The following is a 14,359-nucleotide window of genomic DNA, read 5'->3' as shown; positions in this document are numbered from 1 at the left end:
CCTTCACTCTCCATAAAGCATGGCTATCTCTTCCAATGCCTAGCCTCAACTCTTATCTCTGTGCGGGGTGACCTTCACCTGGCCACCTCTACTGGATGGCCCTATAAAGAGGTCTTTTTGTCTCACAGGAACAGGGATTGTGGCCAGTATCCATTTGCTGAATCAAGGATCTTGTTGATCATGTTTATTTCTTTATAGAAGAAACATCTAAGGGCAGCCTTAGGGGAGCATGTATATGCACTGACCCTGTTTCTGTGTTACTACTGTCTACAAGCAGCCAACACAGGGCTGGCTATGATCCAACACAACCTCAACTGAGAGAAGGAAAATGCCAGTGTATGAGTACATGTTCAATAAATGCTGGCTTCTTTTCTTTCCAGATTTGTCTTTAACTGGAAAGAATTAATGAATGAGTAAACACTGAGTCACTCCCTCCCCCCGCCATGGCATAGAGCTGATGAATGGATCCTTACTGACTGCTGAGCCACAGGAAGCAAGCATTTATCTATAGAAATCAATGATGTTATTATTGACAGAGAAGCAAATGGGATATAATAGGAAGTTCCCATTCCTGCCTGAAAAGTTTTATACCAAAAATGTTGAGCCTACTTCCAGTTTTGAGGAGGAAGAGGAGATGGAGAATCTGGTTAAAGGGCACCTCAAGGTAGCCCAGATGAATTGGGAAGCAGGAACATTTATTTATAAAACTACTGACTTGGCTCATGAAGCAAATCCAAGGCAAGAAGGGAAGAGGCAGGGTGTGTGCATGTGTATGTGTGTGTGGGTGGGGGGTGTCACTCAGATTAAAAGAGAATTAAAAAGCATAATGCCTAAATATCATGTGTGGTCTTTATTTGGATCCTATCTGAGCAGAATACACCAAAAGATTTATTTTTGAGATAACGGTAACATGACTATAGATGGGGCTTAGATGACACCAAAGACTTCTTGGTCATTTAGTGTCATAATGGCATTATGATGATGTGGAAGAATGTCCTTAGGGTGTATGTAGGAGTAAGATAGGATTCCCCCCCCCCTTTTTTTTTTGGAGAGTACTATGATGGCAGACTGAAAAATTGGTTATTTTGTGTAGGATATCTGCTTATCAGTGACCTGTTTATAAGAATATTTGAGGTTCAGGAGCCTGCGCCTCTGTGTCTGCGGCCACTTGCCCTCCGCTCTGTCTTGCACTATCTACTGCCCTCTTGCCATCCACCATGGCCTTGCTGCACTTAGGCCTCATCCTCTCCGGGGCTGCTGGCGCCTTCCACCAGGGCCTTGCCTCCGCAGCCTTTGCCAGAGCCAGCTCTTGGTGGGCCCATGTAGAAATGGGACCCCCAGATCCCATCCTGGGAGTCACTGAAGCCTACAAGAGAGACACCAACAGCAAAAAGATGAACCTGGGAGTTGGTGCCTACCGAGATGATAATGGAAAGCCTTATGTGCTCCCTGGAGTCCGCAAAGCAGAGGCCCAGATTGCTGCAAAAAATTTGGACAAGGAATACCTGCCCATTGGTGGACTGGCTGAATTTTGTAAGGCATCTGCAGAACTAGTCCTGGGTGAGAACAGTGAGGTGTTGAAAAATGGCTGGTTTGTCACCGTGCAGACCATTTCTGGAACTGGCACCATAAGGGTCAGAGCCAATTTTATGGAAAGATTTTTTTAAGTTCAGCTGACATGTCTTTCTACCCAAACCGTCCTGGGGAAATCACCCATTTTCAGGGATGCTGGCCTGAAGCTACAGGGTTATCTGTACTATGACCCAAAGACTTGTGATTTTGACTTCACAGGCGCCATAGAAGACATTTCGAAAATGCCAGAGCAGAGTGTTCTTCTCCTGCATGCCTGTGCCCACAATCCCACAGGAGTGGACCCTCATCCTGAGCAGTGGAAGGAAATAGCATCTGTGGTAAAGAAAAAGAATCTCTTTGCATTCTTTGACGTGGCCTACCAAGGCTTTGCCAGTGGTGATGGTAACAAGGATGCCTGGGCTGTGCGCCACTTCATCGAACAGGGCATTAATGTTTGTCTCTGCCAATCATATGCCAAGAACATGGGCTTATATGGCAAGCGCGTGGGAGCCTTCACCGTAGTCTGCAAAGACGCTGATGAAGCCAAAAGGGTGGAGTCACAGCTGAAGATTGTGATTCGCCCCTTGTATTCCAACCCTCCTCTCAACGGAGCCCGGATCGCCTCTACCATCCTGACTTCCCCAGATTTGCGAAAGCAGTGGTTGCGGGAAGTGAAAGGCATGGCGGACCGCATCATTAGCATGAGGACCCAACTAGTCTCTAACCTCAAGAAGGAGGGATCCTCCCACAACTGGCAGCACATCACCGACCAGATCGGCATGTTTTGTTTCACAGGCCTAAAGCCTGAACAGGTAGAGCGACTGACCAAGGAGTTCTCCATCTACATGACAAAGGATGGCCGCATCTCTGTGGCAGGGGTCACCTCCAACAACGTGGCCTACCTTGCCCATGCCATCCACCAGGTCACCAAGTAATTTCCTGGTGCGAGAACAGAGACAACCTTTCTGTCGTTGTCCACATCCACATGCAGGATGAGGGAGGGTGGATGGTGGAGAGGGTCATTTCTTTCAACCACAGTGCATAACACTTAGTGATTGGATGTGTTTCTCAGAAAACAACACGTAGTAAGATAGGGCAGAGGCATCCATGGCTGGTGTCTGGAACTCTGTGGCTTTAAACCAAACTCCCCCATCATCCTTTTATCTCCAACTTTTTTGAGAGAGTTTACATGTATAAGAAAGTCACAGCACCAAAAACTTGTCAGATGTTGCAATATTTCAGAAGCTTTAATGAAGCACTGTGTGGTGGAAAAGGGGTTCCTCTGCAGATCCAGCTTGAGACATAGCTCATGCTATAGGCTGAGTTGTGTCATTAACAGTCCACTTCACATTTGTCCCCTTTATGGTGGAGCATCCTATCAACAGACCATATTGCACAAATTGTGCTTTACAAAAACCAATGAGTCTGTTGCCACTGCAGCAAGGAAAATAATAGATGTTGTTTCCTGTCTTATTTAAGAAAATAAGGAAATGTCTGTCTCTTCTTACCATTGCTGTTCTTTTCTTTAACACAAAGATCTATAACTAGCCTAGATTTCCATCCCATTCTATTGCTTGATTAACCATGAACCCCATCGTATCAGGATCTATTTAAGAACGGAGAACATAATTTTCTGCTCATGCCATACCCTCTTTCTTGGCGAAGAATAGTGGAGGGTAGGTGACTGCACTTTATGCCGGCATCCTCATCAGTGACTGTGTAATTGTCTCCTCCTGGGGTGCTGCCTCTGCCGGATGGACCTCTTCCTTCATTCCTTGTGGTTGTGCAGCCACTAACCTCACATCATGAGTCAGGCAACACAGGTTAGGATCAGAAAAGAGATAGTCTGGGGTTTGTGTGCTGCCAGCCAGGCTTAGGCTTCACTCTTGGAAGGATAACCACCATCTGCTCTAATCATGTAGACTTACTGCAGCTTGGTTTCTCCGTTACAATAAAATTACTGTAGATCCAAAAAAAAAAAAAAAAAGAATATTTGACAAGCAATTGTTTTTAATTTATAAAAACAAAAGAGTAAAAATATTTTCAAAAATTTCCAAAAGTTAAGGATAAAAATCAAGGCCAGTAATGCCGTAGTGAAACAAATATATTCACTTGTTGATAGCCAAAATATATAAGCACATGGGGAAATGATTTGGCAATAAGCATCCCAAACCATAAAAATATTCATATTTTCTAGCTTAAGAATCTGACTGCTGGGAATTTACTCGGATGCAATAATTTGAAAGAAGGGGAAAACCTCTCACTGCATGGGCGCGGCTCTGTGAGTTACGTGTTTTGGCTTGATGGTATTAGAAAGCAAAGTTCCGAGGACTATGTTGCAACTTGGAAGCTTGAACCAGAAGCTGGGATGTGCGCTGTGATTACAGCCACGAGAAGGCATGTGTGCTTGGGGCCCCTGCCAGCAGAGTCTGGAAATGTGAGGGTAGGTCTTCCAGGAAGCAGGTTTGGGGCGGGGAGGGGGAGTTGGTGTAGGGGGTGTTTTCATGCTTTTTGCAAAATTTCAAGCTGGTACCATACTCCTATGGCCACGTGTGCAAACTGGGTGGAAGTAAAGTGAAAACTTAGAAACCCAACCAGCCTCACACTGGAGCAAAATTGCGCTTTTAGAAGCCTGGGGAGGTCTTGGTCACCCCATTTTTCTTTGCCAGTCTTGGGGCCCTGTACTTACAAATCAAATCCAGAATATTGAGTATGAAAGGCTTCATCATATGGTATGATGTGTATTTTTTTTTTGGTGTAATACACATAACACACAGGCTTCTCCCAATAGGATGGGATTGTCAGACCTTTTCCTGAAACCTCGGGTGGGGAAGGATGTGGTCATGATGGAAGGTATGGAAGGAAGGGCTGTGGAAGAGAGATGGAGCAGAACTGAAAAGATTTAGGAGACTTATCGGTACTGTGTTCCTTATATACTTATGTTGCTGCCTCAAATGTGGAATGAGGCACAGTATAAACTCTTCACTATTTATTCTCCATAGTCTATGGTGAATATATTATTATTCCCATTTTACAAATGAGGAAGCTGCAGTTCCAAGGGATTGATAATTTCATGAAGGTTTTCTTGGCTTTTAGGTGTAAAATTGATACTAACCTGGATCAGGTGTTGGGGCCAGAATCTTGGGAGCAGGTAATGAAGTAAACCAGGGACACAAAGAACCAGTCCTGGGCTGGGGTTGTGGCTCAGTGGTAGAGCATTTGCCTAGCACATCTGAGGCCCTGAGTTCGATCCTCAGCACCACATATAAATAAACTTTTAAAAACGAAGGTATTGTGTCCAACTATAACTAAAAACTAAATATTAAAAAAATGTGTATATATAAAAAAAGAACCAGTCCTTCACCAGTTCTCTTTGTTTTCCTTTTTCCCTGATGTCTCTAGACACTTACTGTACAGGAAACTGAGGCTGAACACTTACAGGCTTGAACAGGTGACTGAACTTCCAGCCCCAAGATCTGATTCCAAATCCCACCCTCAGAATGCTGGTTCCTCAAGTTCCATTGTATTATGTCCCTAAAGGCTGATGGAGCTTTCTCTTCCCAAGCAGGTGGTTAGTCCACTCCACTAGATCCCTCAGAGAGAATGCTCAGAAAAGAGACAGAGATAGGATGTGCCCAGGTTCCCACAAAGAAGTGAAGGAACCAGAAGCTGAATCCAGTCCATGGAATATAAAAATGGATGTATCCTATGGTATAATGCTTCTTTTTTTCCTTTTTCTTTTTGCTGTGGTGAAATACAAATAACAAAGCATACCACTTAAAGCATATATTTCAGTGGCACTTAGTATATTCACAATGTTTGTTCAACCATATAATTCCTAAGCTTTTTCATCATATTAAATGAAAACCTCATACCCATTAAGCAGTCTCTCCCCATCTTTCTCTCTCCACAACCCCAGGCAACTATCTGCTTTCCTTCTCTATGCATTTGTCTGTTCTGGATATTTTATATAAATGGAATCATAGAATATGATGCTCTTTGTATCTGACTTCTACTTAGAATAGTGTTTTCCAGATTTACCCAAGTGGTAGTGTGTGCTAGCACTTCATTCCTTTTTATGGCCAAATCATATTCTACTGTATTTATACACTACCTTTTGCTTTTCTACGTATTGAAAAACATTTGGATTGTTTGGGCTATCATGATTAATGCTGCTATGAACATTTATGTACAAGTTATGGTTTGCCTGTTTTCAATTCTTTTGGGTATACATACCTAGGAGTAGAATTGCTGGGTCAGATGATAATTCTATGTTTAACTTATCAAGGAACTGCCAAACTATTTTGCACAGTGACCTCACATTTTACATTCCCACCAGCAATGTGCAAAGGTTCCAATTTCTCTGTATCATTATCAACATTTGTTATTTTCCACGGCTGCTGCTGCTGCTATTGTTAGTATTGCCACCCTAGTGAGTGTGAAGTGGTATCTCATTGTGGTTTTGATTTGCATTTCCCTAATGATTAAGGATGTCTTTTCATGTGCTTGTTGACCCTTTGTATATCTCCTTTGAAAATATATACATTCCAGTTCTTTGTTTTTTAATTGAGTGGCCTTTGTTGTTGACTTATAAGAGTTCTTTATTTAGCCCAAATACTAGATCCATCTCAGATATATGATTTGCAAATACTTTCTCCCATTCAGTGAATTGTCTTTTCACTTTTTGATAATGTCCTTTGATGCAAAAAGGCATTAATCTTCATTAAGTACAATTTATTTTTCCTCTTATTGCAAATGCTTTTGGTCGTTTCTAAGAATCCATTGATAATGTCATGAAAATCTGAACCAGTGTTTTCTTCTAAGAATTTTATAGTTTGGGTTGTTACATTTAGGTTTGATTAATTTTGAGTTAACTTTTGTATATGGTGTGAGGTAAAGCTCTGAATTCATTCTTTTGCACATGAACATCCAGTTGTTCTAGCACCATTTGTTAAAAAGAGTGTTCTCACATTGAATGATTTGGGCACCTTGTTGAAAATCATTGACCCTGATGTATAGGTTTATTTTAGACCTTCAGTTCTATTCAATTGATCTATATATCTATCTGCCCCAGTACCATATTCCCTTGCTCACTGTAGTTTTACAGTTAGTGTTGGTATTGAGAAGTATAAGTCCTCTGACTTTGTTATACTTTTTCAAGATTGTTTTTTGTTATTTATGGTCTCTTTAAAATTCCTTTGAGCTTTAAGTTGGTTTTTCTTTTTGTGCAAAAAAAATGTGATTTTGATAGGATTTATATTAAATCTGTAGATCATTTTTAAAGTATTACTATCTGAACAATATTAAGTCTTCCAACTCATGAACACATATGACCCTCTCTTTATGACTTCTTTAAATTTTTCAGCAATGTTTTATAGTTTTCAGAATATAAGTTAAATTTATTCCTACTACAAATAAAATTATTTTCTTCATTTCCTTTTGGATTGCTCATGATATAGAAATGCAACTGACTTCTGTGTGTTGATCTTTTATCCTCATACTTTTCTCAATTCTGCCCTTTGAGATAGGTGTTCACTAAGTTGCCCAGGCTGATCTCAAACTCTTGGGCTGAAGGGATCCTCCCACTTCAGTCTCCAACTAGCTGGGACTATAGTCACATACAACACTGTGCCTGGATTCTGAACTGTTTTTTGAGTTCTAGTAGTTTTTTCCATGATGCTTTATAACTTTCTACATTTAAGATCATGTTATCTGTGAATAGAGATAATTTAACTCCTTTTACTCCTGGATGTCTTTCAGTTCTTTTTCTTACATCATTCTCCAACCACAACTTCCAGTAAAATGTTTACTGTACAAAAACTAACATCCTTATCTTGTTTTTGATCTTAGGGGAAACACATTTGATCTTTCACCAAACCTGTTAACTGCAAATTCTCCATTTCTGATTTTTCATTATGTCAAGAAAGTTTCAACCTATTTCTACTATTTTTTTCATGGTGTGGTCAGCATTTTTATCACAAAAGTGTGTTACATTTTATCAAAACTTTTTCTTCATCAACAGAGATTACCGTTTGTCTTCTACTAATGTGGTGTATTATGTTGTTTAATTTTTATATGATGACCCATCCATTCATTTCTGGGACTTGGTTATGACATATAATCTTTTTAACATTCTGTTTGATTTGGTTTGATAGTATTTTGTTAAGAATTTCACATTAATATTCATAACAGATGTTGGTGTACAATTTTTTTTCTTAAAATAAAGACTCATCTCGCTTTGGTATCAGGGTAATGATGGCCTGATACAATGAGTTATGATGTGTATTGTCTTCTTACAGTTTTTGAAGGACTTTGAGAAGGGTTGATGTTAATTCTTCCTTAAACGATTGGTAGGACCAGTGAAGCCACCTAGTCCTGGACTTTTCTTTATTGGGAAGTTTTTGATTACTAATTCAATCTTAACTTGTTTTAGGTCTATTCAGATTTTTTTATTTCTTAAGACAGATTTTTGTTTTCTAGTAATTTTTCCATCTAATGTATTAGTATACATAGTATCCACTTATAATATTTTCAGTTTCTGTAATCTCAGTGATAATGTTCTTACTTTCATTTATAATTTTAATAATTTCAATCTTATATTGCTTTTAGTCAATTTAGCTAAAGCTTTATGAATCGTGTAAACTTTTTTTTGAAGAATTACCTGTTGGTTTTACTTTTTCATATTGTCTTTGCATTCTCTATTATATTCATTTATTTCCACCCTAATCTTTATTTCTTCTGCTAGCTTTAATTTCACTCTTTTGAAGATTTTGTTTGGACACTCCTTCCGTGCTTAGCTAGGCCATTTACAACTCTGCCTTAGCCTTTACTTTCTGCTAGTATGATGACTGAAAGTCAGCAAATGGCAAAAGTTTAGGGGTGTATGTGTGTGTGTGTGAGAGAGAGAGAGAGAGAGAGAGAGAGAGAGAGAGAGAGTGCTCATGAATCCTTCCTTCAGCATACATGATTTTTTAGATTAAGTTTCATACCTTAGAGCTTCTCAAATCCTTTATACCCCAAAACTTTTCTCCCAAATTATTACCATGCCTATTGTTTGCACCAAATATTATCCTCCTCCTTTCTCCTCCTTCTGTAGCAGTAGTTTGTTCAATTGCCTTCCATCATGTTTTAGAAATATTCTCTATAGTTACCTCATGCCCGAGAGTCCCAAAGACAAGCCCCTTGCATTGGTTTCTTGCATTCCTTCAGGAAACCCTCATATGGGTCAAAGCAAACACAAATCCTTAGGAAGAATGTCCAGTTTGGTTCACCCTGAGAATGTGGACTGTCACTTTTGAAACTGCTGCTGGAGTTAACTGACACAAGGCTCTCCTATCATGTTTCAGCAGTCTTTCTTCCAGTTAAACATTTACTAGTTGCTGTAAGTCTTTGACTATCTTCTAGAGTACTTATAAAGTTGCCTCTGACCATTTTTAACAAGCTTTTTCAATTTTTATGGGGAATAAGGGCCCCTAGAGTCCCCTACTCCACCTTTTTCAGTGATGCCACACATATTTTACTTTTTTAGAAAATGCCAAATTGTTTTTCAAAATTGATGTATCACTTAATATTTCTACTAACGGTGTTGAGAGTTTCAGTGTCTCCACATACTTCTTTGTCAATACTTGGTATGGTCAGTCTTTTTAAATTTTAGTCATTTATCATGATTTTGCCCCCATTCATCTAGTTGGTGAAGATGAGATTCCTACATAGTGTGTGATGACTGAAAACTCAATATCTGACACTGAATAGACAAGATTAATAGCAGTTTATTAGTCACATATACAACCCAGGTGAAGGGGATAATGTATATCCTGCAGGGCCACATAAGAGTTGCACTCAGGAGAAGAATGAAACAACAGGGTCTAGGAGAGGCAAGCTTTACAGTGACAAGAGGGTTAAGTGAACATTAGTTCCTGTGGGAGGAAGTGATTAGTTTATTTGAATAATTTTGTGAGCCAATAGGGAAATGAAAAGCATTAGGTTGAAGACCAGGTGGGATGTAGCTGTTCCCCTGATAGGAAACCATCTGGTTGGGAATCCTTCCATTCTGGCTGGCAGCATAACTGGCAGGGGAACTCTTGGTCTTTGGGGCCCTGTGGGGCTCAAAGATGTCAAGGAAGCACGTGGAATTCTGGGCCTTACAACATACCATGCTAACAGGGAATAGTGGCATCTCTTATTGGTTTTAACTTACATTTTCCTTATGACCAAAGTTACTGAGCATTTGTTTCTTTGCTTTTTTGCCATGTGTGTATTTTAGTGTGATATCTGATTAAATGGATCAACTTGGGGGAAATTGACATCTTAAAATTATTGAATCTTCCTATCAATGAACAAGGTATATCTTTCCATTTATTAAAATGTCACTCAGCAATGTATTGTTGTTTATAGTGTACATGTGCTATGCTTTCCCCAGTGCATTTATCAGGGTTACTGCTAATGTTAACCTTGATCATTTGGTTAAGGTGGTCTCTGCCAGCCTTCTCCATTAGAAAGCTACTACTTTCTCCTTTGTAATTAATAGGAATCTTATGGAGGAATATTTTGAGATTATGAATTTTTAGTATTCATTAATGGCTCTTACCTGCAATGCTTGTCATAGTTGTACTTTCCAAGTAGTGATTTTCTTTTTCCAACATTCTTTCTACATTATGAATTAGAATTCTATTATAAAATATTTTCTTTCTCCTCCACTTAATAATCTATTTAAATATGTATATCAATAAGGGTCCATGGCTACTTATTTTATCATACAGTTTAAAATCCATTATTTATTTTGTTGCTCAAATGTTCCCACATTTGGCCATTCTGGTTGACTCCTTCACCAGAGGACCATCTTTTGATTTATTGATTTCCTCTGCTGTGTATGTAATTTGCCATTTTATTGGTTTCTGCAGTCAGCAATGACCTCCTTTCCTTCTAATTTAAATTGTTCTTTTTTCTATTTTTTTTTCATATAATCCTTTAATTCCTTGAATTTCTTGTGGTAGCTGTCTAAAAACCAATTCCAGCATCTTTGTCATCTCTGGGACTTTCCATTATTTTTTATGTCTAATAATAATATGCTAGGCATTATTATGCAACATTATTGTGGGACGAGATTATGTGGTTTCATTTAAAAGTGCTGTGTTTTGTTTTCTTTTATGGTTATCTTATCTAAATATTTTACATTCAGTAACTTTCTAGTTTGGCTGTTTGGAACTGCAGTTTCTTCTAAAACTGACTTCAGGAATTTCAATTCAGCTCAGTCTCTAGGTAGCTTTTCTCTGCTTTGCCTCATAAGGTCTTATCTAAGCACTTCAATCTAACACTTGACCAAAGACTAAAGGGAACCACTATGCAGATTTCTAAGTGTCTTCTTTACACTATTCCGTCCTATATGTGATTGTGCTTCACAAATTCTAGCTGTTGCAGCACTCTAAACTGTAATCTCCATTTCTTCTACTCAATAAGACGAATGCATGATATTTCAAACATTTTGTTGTTTGAAAAGTGCCCCTAGGCAGAGAGCTGGAATGAAACCACATGTGTTTCTCTTCTCTTAAAATAATTTCTTTGTAGTATTTCTGAATATATTTTCCACAGTGTTATTGTTGTCTAAGACAGAAGGGTAAATCCAATACTTATTTCTCTGTCATGAAAGAATCTAAAAATCCTTATTCTTCTTTTTCCCATTAAATATAAATGAGTAATCAAGGATTATCATTTATATGAGAAAAGCTTTTTACATTAAGTCCAGAGAACAAAACTAATAAGTAAGCAAGTCAACAAATAACTTAAAAGAGTCAGAAAACATGCATGGAAAGGCATGGAAACCTAGTATTAATATCCCCAGAGAGACACCGAATCCTTGATCCAAGAACAGAATTTTATATTTTAAAATAATGTGAAACCATTCAGAAAAAATTGCTTTTAGACAATGGAAATATGATTCCAGAATACAAAGTTTAACAAAGAGATGGAAAATATGAGGGAAACAAATATTTAAAATTTATGACCCTTCCCAAGAAGTCTAACATGAAGAATAGAGTTTTCAGAGAGGATAAAGAATGCAAAAAAAAGACAGATATAATAACACAACAACAATCATTCTATAAGTAGCCCAGAAAAAAAAGCCTCTAGAACATCCAGAATGAAAAGAATATGCTCCTCATGATGAATGCTCTGCACAATAGAGGAAAATACACTAGCACCAAAGGGCATGAATATAAAACTTTAGCACACCAAAAAAAGCATGTATTTTAAAAGCTCCAGATAGAAAGGAAAAACAACAACAACAACAACAAAGAAACCAACAAAAAACAGGCTTCCTTAAAAATCATCAATGAGGGGCTGGGGTTGTAGCTCAGCAGTAGAGTGCTTGCCTAGCACATGAGAGGCACTGGGTTCCATCCTCGGCACCACATTAAAAATAAAATAAAAAATTGTGTCCACCTATAACTAAAAAAATTTTGAAAAAATAAATTAATAATAATAATAAAATAAACAAAGGTTTAAAAATCGTCAATGATAATGCTTCATATGTATCAATAGTATCTCTGGAAGAAAACAGACATCTTTAGAATAAGGGGAAAATATGCTTCCAACTTAGATATCTATATTCAAGAAAGCCACTAGCCACATATAAAGGTAGATTAAAGACATTTGAAGACACACAAGTTATCAAAATAATTATCTCATGCTTTTGACTTCTAGAAACTATTATAGAATGTGCTTGTAATATAAGGAAGAGACTCAGAAAAGAGACTCAGAATGCTTGGGGTTCAGGAAAAAGAGACCCTGACTTAGGAGAGAGGCAGAGGAGATCCCTGAAGTGATGGTGAAGGGAGGTCCGTGGGTGAAAGCCATATATCACAAGGGCTGCCCTTCCAGACTGGAACATATCAGGAACCTCTGGGAGAAGAGTTCATCGAGAAGCCACAAAGACATCTAATGTGTTTTTACACAATCCAAAGTACATTTATCTAATGGGGAAGGTTTGAGGATAAAATTAGTGATAAGTACTTACAGAAATAGATGATAGTCATTACCTCTAGTGCTAACAAAAAGCTGTTCTAGGAAAGGAAAAGTAATTATGGTACCACATGGTTCAGCTGTGAATAGCATTGACATAGTCACTCTGATATTATTCTTGAATAGCAATCTAACTAAAATGACAATAAAAGTGGAGAGATGAGGGATTAAAAGTGGATGTGGGGGAAAAAAAGTAGATGTGGGGGTTGGGGATGGAGGGGGAAGTAAAAAGCTATATTTTCATCTTACATTGTGGAAACACAACAAATGAATCTTAAAAGAAAACAGTCAAGACATAGCAATATAAGCATGCTGTTTAAAGACATGAAAGTTCATTCCAAAAGAATTGAATAGGAAATGAAGGGACTGCTGTTCTTGATATGATTCTTGCAGTTTCTTAAGTCTTTTCATTGTATGAATGCACAGCTTAATGAACAGTATTAAAATTAAAATGAGGAATACTGGGAAGAGCACTTCTAGGCAGAAAATTTAGGGTTTCTTTATGTTTATTTATTTTATTTTATTTTTGGTGCTGGGATTGAACTCAGGGCTTCATGCATGGTAGGCAAGTGCTCTACCATTGAGCTACATTCTCAGCCCTTTTTAAAAACTAGCATTTCCTTCAAAGAGTAGATTCCTGGAAGTGGAAGCATTGGGCCAATGGTAGACCCTTTTTAAAGTTTTTGCCACATTTGCATGCTTTTCTCTAAAAGGTTGCATCAACTCCATTCTATGAGCAATCTACTCTGATTTGGAGTTTCAAAGCACTTCTTGAATTTTGCACTGAGCTCTAGGAGACACTTAGCACTGAGCATCTCTGCTCCAAAGGCTGGGATGATTAAGGCAGAGGAATATTGCTTCCTGGGGTGCGCAGGCCAGATAGAGGAGGCAGAGCTCTGGTTAGTGTGCATATCGAAGACATGCTTCTGGCTGAGCCTTTTCTAATCTCTAAGAATGGGCTGAAACCAAGAAAGTCTCTTCCAGCTCTTCCATCCCCTGCCCTCCCCCCACCAAAAAAAAATTTAAGATAGCAAAACATTAGTAATATATAAAAGATTAAAAAAGTAAGCAATTCAAAAGCTAATTTGAATTAACTGTAGGACACATATGAAGGGCCGGGAAGAGACGGCCTTAAGGACAACTGGAATCAGTGATGGGAAAGCCAGCACTCCTCCCTTTGCTCTCCATTTCTTTCCAAATATGTGTTGGCTTCATTCACTTAGACACAAGTTACTCCTTGGGTGGAAAATGACAGCCTCAGCTTCAGGACCAAAGAGCAAGTGGCTTCTCTTCATAAGAACTTAAAAGAGCACCCAGTACCTGACTTGAGTGGAAGTCCTTCCACCCCTAAAAATCAATCCCTGTGACCAGGGGTGGACGCTAGTTAAGCCAGCAGGTATCGAGGACCTATTTCTCTGCCTGGTGGGTGCTGGCTCATAAGGATGTAGCTGAGCATAGTCCTATTTCAGAGCCTCTAAATTTGTAATTGGTCTTCCCTCTGGAAGTTTTTTTTTTTTTTTTTTTTTTTTTTTTTTTTTTTTACCTCAAATAGCTGCATTGCCTTCCCCTCTTGCTTCCTCCACATATCTGTTCAAATATCCCCTTCCTGAGACCCTCTGTGGCCTCCTTATAAAAGTTAGGCCCTTCACTGTTCACTAAGTCAGCCTTTTGTTTCTCCCTGGCAGTGACCACCATCTGGCTATCAAATTTTTTCTTGTGTTAAAAGATAAACTTAGGCACATCAAAATGGTAATGCGTTTATCTGAGCATT

At 38.6% G+C, this 14,359-nt stretch overlaps 1 pseudogene across 1 annotated transcript; it reads left to right on the top strand.

Moving 5' to 3' along the window:
• Window positions 1-1,152: 1,152 nt before the first annotated feature.
• LOC308650282 (aspartate aminotransferase, mitochondrial-like) lies at window positions 1,153-2,791 on the top strand (annotated as a pseudogene). Its single transcript has one exon. The product of its transcript is annotated as an aspartate aminotransferase, mitochondrial-like (transcript).
• Window positions 2,792-14,359: the final 11,568 nt, after the last annotated feature.

The sequence above is a fragment of the Spermophilus citellus genome, assembly GCF_964194105.1.
Source record: "Spermophilus citellus genome assembly, chromosome: 1".
NCBI classification, from domain to species: domain Eukaryota; kingdom Metazoa; phylum Chordata; class Mammalia; order Rodentia; family Sciuridae; genus Spermophilus; species Spermophilus citellus.
The sequence above is the reverse complement of the archived record's forward strand: the minus strand, read 5'-3'. Positions and strand labels throughout refer to the sequence as shown.